This window comes from Limulus polyphemus, unplaced genomic scaffold (assembly GCF_000517525.1).
Source record: "Limulus polyphemus unplaced genomic scaffold, Limulus_polyphemus-2.1.2 Scaffold7553, whole genome shotgun sequence".
In the NCBI taxonomy this organism is placed as follows: domain Eukaryota; kingdom Metazoa; phylum Arthropoda; class Merostomata; order Xiphosura; family Limulidae; genus Limulus; species Limulus polyphemus.
Genome location: NW_013673163.1, coordinates 1 through 6,605, shown reverse-complemented (window position 1 = coordinate 6,605; position 6,605 = coordinate 1). Strand labels below are relative to the sequence as shown.

General features: G+C 36.2%; 1 long non-coding RNA gene across 2 annotated transcripts; it reads left to right on the top strand.

The window, feature by feature from the left end:
- The first annotated feature begins 846 nt into the window (after nucleotides 1-846).
- On the top strand, nucleotides 847-6,450 carry LOC111089841. Of its 2 annotated transcripts, XR_002614005.1 has the most exons (3): nucleotides 847-915; nucleotides 2,426-2,657; nucleotides 5,221-6,450. It is a non-coding gene; the product is annotated as an uncharacterized LOC111089841 (long non-coding RNA). The 2 variants fall into 2 exon arrangements; XR_002614004.1 differs by lacking the exons at nucleotides 847-915; nucleotides 2,426-2,657 and adding an exon at nucleotides 2,666-2,767.
- Nucleotides 6,451-6,605: the final 155 nt, after the last annotated feature.

The window sequence follows — 6,605 nt, the reverse complement described above, 5'->3', positions numbered from 1 at the left end:
TTTCGGTACGTATCTTCTCAATCCTGTGTGGCAAGTGATGGATAATGTACGTTCTATAAAACTGGAATAAGTATAGCCACAGACTTAGAACTTGGTTAATCTTAGTCTCTGCTACATCGTTAATGAAACCTGCTTCAACTGACTTTAACCACAAGCTACGTTTCCGAAGTTATACTTTTTGGCAACGTAATCTTCCCTCTGCAAAGTCTTCTGGCAACACTTAGTCTTCAATATACAGTTAAGCCGCATTTTCTGTATTAAGTGAATAGCTTGCTCTTCTGTTTACCAAAATGTTCGGTAATTCAGCTGCTACACAACAGGGTTTTAAACTTCAACCTTTCCAGGTTCTAATAGTTTATAACTTGTTACTTGCAAATGTTTGCATTTCATCCTAGCTTCAGTCATTAGCGTGGAAGTAATTAGGAAGACAAGTCTCCCGATGTTCTGTCAAGGTTGATTAATGTACAGAAAGACGGCACCGCAAAATAACACACTTTAAATCTAAAGTCAACGTATGCGCTATATAAACTATAGTTTTCAAATCAATTTCTCGTGTTGTGAGTGAATATGTAAAATATGCAGATTTACAACAAATTCATACATGCTTTACAAAAATGACTTGGTTGTAAAACGTATTTTTTTTCCTCAATTTGAAACACTGAAGTAGTGGTTCGTGCACTAGAAATTGGTTGCGTTTTTTTTCTGCGTGGCGTATAAATACTCTATCGAAGGTCTGAAGTTTGAATTCTCTGTTAGTGATGTTTTGAATATTGATGTACGTGTTGTTGTTTTTTTAACTAAAATAATTGTAAAATATGAATGTTAAACTTTAAGATCGTCACACTTGAATACTGACGTAATCTTCCTTGTTTTTCAGTTAAATTGACCAAGAAAGTAAAGGGCCCAACAGTAGAGGTTAGTATTTTTCTTTTTACGCTGTTTTAGCATTGGTTATCTTGGAATAATTTGAATGTTCTTAATGTCCAGTTATGGGGGGAAACAACCAGAAATTGATGTTTATCTTATCGTAATCAGATTTCAGTTCTACTCTCTGCCTATTGATAAGTTAAATTCTTTACTCTGGATTATTTATTAGGTCAATCGCAAGTTTTTAACTTTTTTACATCGGTTATTTAATAATAAACTACGTTTTGAGTACAAACACTGGACGTTTTAATACAAGTTTATCTAAATTGCTGAGTAAGTCAAATCCTTTGATTACTTGTATTGCGAAGACTAATGTCCAGGCTACTTCTAATCTTAAACGGAATTCGATTAATATTGCTTAAGCATTATTATTAATACATCAAATAGTTAAACATTAAAACCAATTAAAATATCTAACTGTTCATACTTCGAAAGTAAATCCGGGGATTACTCGTAGTAATGCTGAACTGGCTAGTTTAGCCAGAAAGTAAAACTCTTCAGTACCGAGGTGCCCGGTATGGCCAGGTGGTTAGGGTACTCGACTCGAAATCTGCGGGTCGCGGGTTCGAATCCCCATCCCACCAAACATGCTCGCCCTTTCAGCCGTGGGGGCGTTATAATGTGACGGTCAATCTCACTATTCGTTGGTAAAAGAGTAGCCCAAGAGTTGGCAGTGGGTGATGATGACTAGCTGCCTTCCCTCTGGTCTCGCACTGCTAAATTAGGGACGGCTAGCGCAGATAGCCCTCGTGTAGCTTTGCGCGAAATTCAAAACAAACAGTACCGAGGACTTGCCAATGTAATTAACTTTTGTTCGATGTAATTGTAAAAACGTCAAGTTTCGCTTGTATTCATTTCGGTAAGGTTATATTAAAGAAAAAAAGAAAAAAAAACTGCCAGGTCTTTGGCTAGTAACTAAAAATAAATAAACTTCTATATATGAATCCTAAAAACCCTCTGATCTGGTCATTTTTAGCACTTTGCGTAAGTTGTTCAGGATAAATTTGAGATTTTAATTTAAATTATAAATGACCCTCTTCTAAATAACATGTACCCCTTACAAAAAATATTGTAATTCTCCCCCGCCCCCAAGAAACTCAAACTAACGTCGATTCTGTATAGTTATACTGTCATAATATTTCACAGGCAACATTAGTTTGAAACTTAAAAGCCGTGAAAATATAATCTAACCCAGAATAGCTAATACTCGCACACTATCTTCGCAACGTTTAGGAACACATTTTAACCCGTATTCAGTCGTATCATTTCATTTATAAACTTTTAACATTTTCTTTTTAACTACTAAAACGAGACTGTATACTGTTGTTGAAGCAATGCTTTGGATTAATGTTAGGTAGCGAACGACTGTTAAAACTCGTTGTCATTTAAAGAAAGACTAGTAAAATGCAGTGGGAAAATTCTAAATGATGTGGGGCAGGTTGTTGAAATGTTACCAATAACTTGACAAACGTTTCAGACCTCTACCTATCTTCTATAGGTAAAGGTAAAAGATTCAAAGTACCAGAAAGAAAAAGAGAAGCCAGCTTTAACTAGATCAAAGACAATATCTCCAGAAGATGGAAAAAACGAAACTGAAACCCCGAAAGTTCTTGTGAAACCGGAGCAAACCGAAGGAGAGAAAATGGAATCTTCAACTGAAACCCAAAAGAATGAATCACCAGTAGAGAAAGTTGTAAAATCTTGTACCTCTAGCAATGACTGCCAACCAGGTGAGTGAGTGTTCAGGAGGAGACCAGTTAATTTACTGAAACCCAAAAGAATGAAGCACCAGTAGAGAAAGTTGTAAAATCTTGTACCTCTAGCAATGACTGCCAACCAGGTGAGTGTTCAGGAGGAGACAAGTTAATTTTGACGTTTGTTCATGTAAATCCACTAAACGCCTCTTTAAATGACGAAGGGACAAGATTACAGCTTATATCCTTTATTTTATATTAAACGAAGATTATTTACACCTCTTGGTTTATACCCCTTCTGCAGAAATAATAGCAGTTGGGTTTCACACCCAGTTCATAAGATCCAGTTCATTCTTGATTATTTTTTCACAAGAGCCATGTCACGTGTTTGTATCCGGTGGTGTCTTAAGCATTACTTTGGAGTATGCGAGTAACATTGTTTTGATCATCAGCAAGAGTTGGACCAGTGACTGACGCAGTGGACCCATTTAAGGTTTGACAAGTGCCCGCTGCTGGTACATACTACTACTCCCTAGATGGAAGTAAAGATTCAAGTCTAACATACGAGATAAACGGGTCACGAGCAGAGACAGACAGCCAGCGCCCGCTCCCAGAGAACCGACGCACCAAGTCCCAGAAACGACACAAGACCATAACCACGGTTTAGTGCTTGTTGAAAAGATGAGAGTTTACCACTTTTAATAGGGCGAACGTCACCGATGTTTTGGAGAACACGTGCAGAGGAGGGGAAAACGTTGGATTACATACCGATGTCTCAGATATGGCGAGTTCTCAAGTCCACTTAAGTAATGTCGTCTTTGAGAAGTACCCACGTGAAGTTTGTTGGAAACTTTGGTAATTCTCATTAAGCTCAATAATGGTCTATTAAAAACAGTTGTTTATAGTTCTGGATTTAAAAACAAAAAACCTTTGATGTGAAAAAGCAATACACTTGCTTCTGCTTTGTAAGCAATTTATTTCTGGATTTTGAAGTTAGTTGTATCAGCCGCCAATAATTTACATCTAATGATACCTCGTACCAATCATTTGCCCAATAGAATCTTTGGACATTAAGGTAACAACGATGCTGCTAATCTATTTTTAAATAACATGCGTATACAGAAAATAGAATATGTACTCCAGAGCTACCAGAAGAAAGCAAACGCGCTTCCAGTCTTCTTGGCCTTTCCTCTCGCTTGACCAAACGCGCTTCCAGTCTTCTTGGCCTTTCCTCTCGCTTGACCAAACGCGCTTCCAGTCTTCTTGGCCTTTCCTCTCGCTTGAACAAACTCTCTTCCAGTCTTCTTGGCCTTTCCTCTCGCTTGACCACAGCAACCAAATTCCCCGAACTTCAACCACCACAAATCTCTAGTATTGTCTAGAAGTGAAAGGGAGGGGGGCGAAGAGAACTTGAATTTCTAACCACCCCTGGGTAATTAAACCTAAATACCTACTACGATTGGATTAGATCTTTTCATCTATTATCTGGTAAGTGTTGGGTAAGAACTTTTTTGTCCAAGTGATTCTTGCAGAATTTGGCTGTCAAATACGATATCGTGCATAACAAGTGCTTGGGTTGTGCTTTAAGTGGTACAACAGTTAACTGGCTTTTGGTGTGACTGTTGCTCTAATATTGTCTTAAAAGTTTTGGATTTCTACAATTTGATTTGCTTGAGGACGTAGCATGAGTGGAATGCAGAAGAAGCTTCATTTGCAACACTTCTGTAAACTTCTAACATCTGGATTGGGCTTTATTTGGTACAAATGATACGATCCTTGGTAAGTTTTCCTCTCCTTGGTAAGCAACGTGTTAAAATAATTCTACAACGAAAGTATCGTAATTTCATTGGATTATGTCCTTTAATGTGTAACCATTAAATGTCTAGTGAGCAACGTTATGATTCATTTACTTGATATGTGAGGTGCTAAGATTACTGTATCTTCGTTCGGTTGTTACTTTTTTGTATGTTATACATTCGAATCAAGTTTAATTGATTAGTTAAGACTATTGATACTTCAATAAATGTCAGTTTCGTTTTTCTTCTCAAAACAACCACCCCTCTTTAATGTTACTGAACTCGTAACTTCAACTAACATACTGATGGTTCAAGTTTCTTAGCTGCGGTTCAGAATGGCTGATTTCCCCTAAATACAAACTTTTTAGCTCGTAGCTCCATCTCTTGATAGATTTCAGATCTAATTATAGCCGTGGCTATTGAAGATTCCATCTGAAATACGTCGTCTACGTTTAAACGGCTGTGACGTCAAATTGACCATAACCCAAGTAAAATTGTACAAATGAGCCTACAGAGGATTCCAATCACAAGGAAAAATAAGTATGTGACACAACTTAGTTTCTGTCTCTTGTAGGCAAAATTCTTGGCTTACATTATGGACATCGCGAAATATAAGTAAGCCACCTTGTAACGCTGTTAATTTAGAATGTAACTAATTTTGCAGAAACTGCGTCAGAGAAGCCATCAACCATTAAAGCTGTGGTTCTTTAATTATCAATCATGTATGACTTAAACTACTTTGTTAATATAAAGTTGTCACAATCTCTTTTTTTAACATGCTACTTGTATTACCTATTTATTAGGATTATGTTGCCAGAGTAAGAAGGAGAAAGCACCCAGATGTCAAAAGGTTAAGTTAGGCCTAGGTCAGAGATGTAAAGAAACTTGTATGTGTGGAGAAGGACTTGTATGCCATTTTGAAGGGACTTCTCTTGAGAAGAAAAAGGTAAATGGCAAGAATCCAATGGGCGTCTGTAAAGAACCAGAAACTGCCTCTCTTTAATTACGTGTATTGCACAATTAAGGAGCTTCTGAAGCTAACTTTCTCTTCTTGATGTTTATTCTAATTTATTCAGACGTCATGCTAACCTCTGCTGCAATAGATGTTCTTGAAAAATTACCTAACCCATAATATTGTAGATCGTTTATCTTGCCCCCATCTATCTACCCTTCACGTTCAACACTTACTCGTCATTAGGGGGCGCTGTTATTTACTATATTTAGCGCAAAAATTGTTTTTTGTTAATTTTATAAATGTTTAAATATTAGCTTAGAAACTTAAGTGTTCTAATGTTAACATCGAATTTAAATATTGTATTAATCTCAAGCGAATCATGTTATGAACTGTAAACTGTTTTATATGGTAATTCTGTGCAAGTGTGAATTAAAATTTACTATTATCTTGTTTCCTTGACAGATTTGATGATGATAATAACAATAAATGTGAAAGTTTAAATTAATAACAGTATTTATAGTTTCGTCGAGTACATGGTAATTCATGGTGTTAATATATTCATTTACGTAATCATTAAAATCTAATTTTAATAAATAGTCCACGTTCAATTATGTACTTTAACACTTTTCGCACTTAAGTGTTACGAAAAAAGATGGCTGGTATTATGTTCTCAAAAGTGCTTATTTCATAAATCAGACCTATGGAACGTTTCCATGATTCGGCGCGAAAAATTCTAAACGTCGAAAAGATGGCGACAAACATTTATACTTGTGGCTGTATTTAGGCTACGAATTTTACATCTCACAGAAACCTAATCTAGTTTGCTTAATTGATAAATGACCCGTTTAGATAAATCATCTGCGAAAATATTTTGAAGAGGAATCTGATGGTGCATGAAAATAATCGACATACTAAACTCTTCTTAACTGACAAATTTAAACTTGGGGGTGCATGAAAATAATCGACATACTAAACTCTTCTTAACTGACAAATTTAAACTTGGGGGTGCATGAAAAATAATCGACATACTAAACTCTTCTTAACTGGCAAATTTAAACTTGGGGGTGCATGAAAATAATCGACATACTAAACTCTTCTTAACTGGCAAATTTAAACTTGGGGGTGCATGAAAATAATCGACATACTAAACTCTTCTTAACTGGCAAATTTAAACTTGGGGGTGCATGAAAATAATCGACATACTAAACTCTTCTTAACTGGCAAATTTAAACT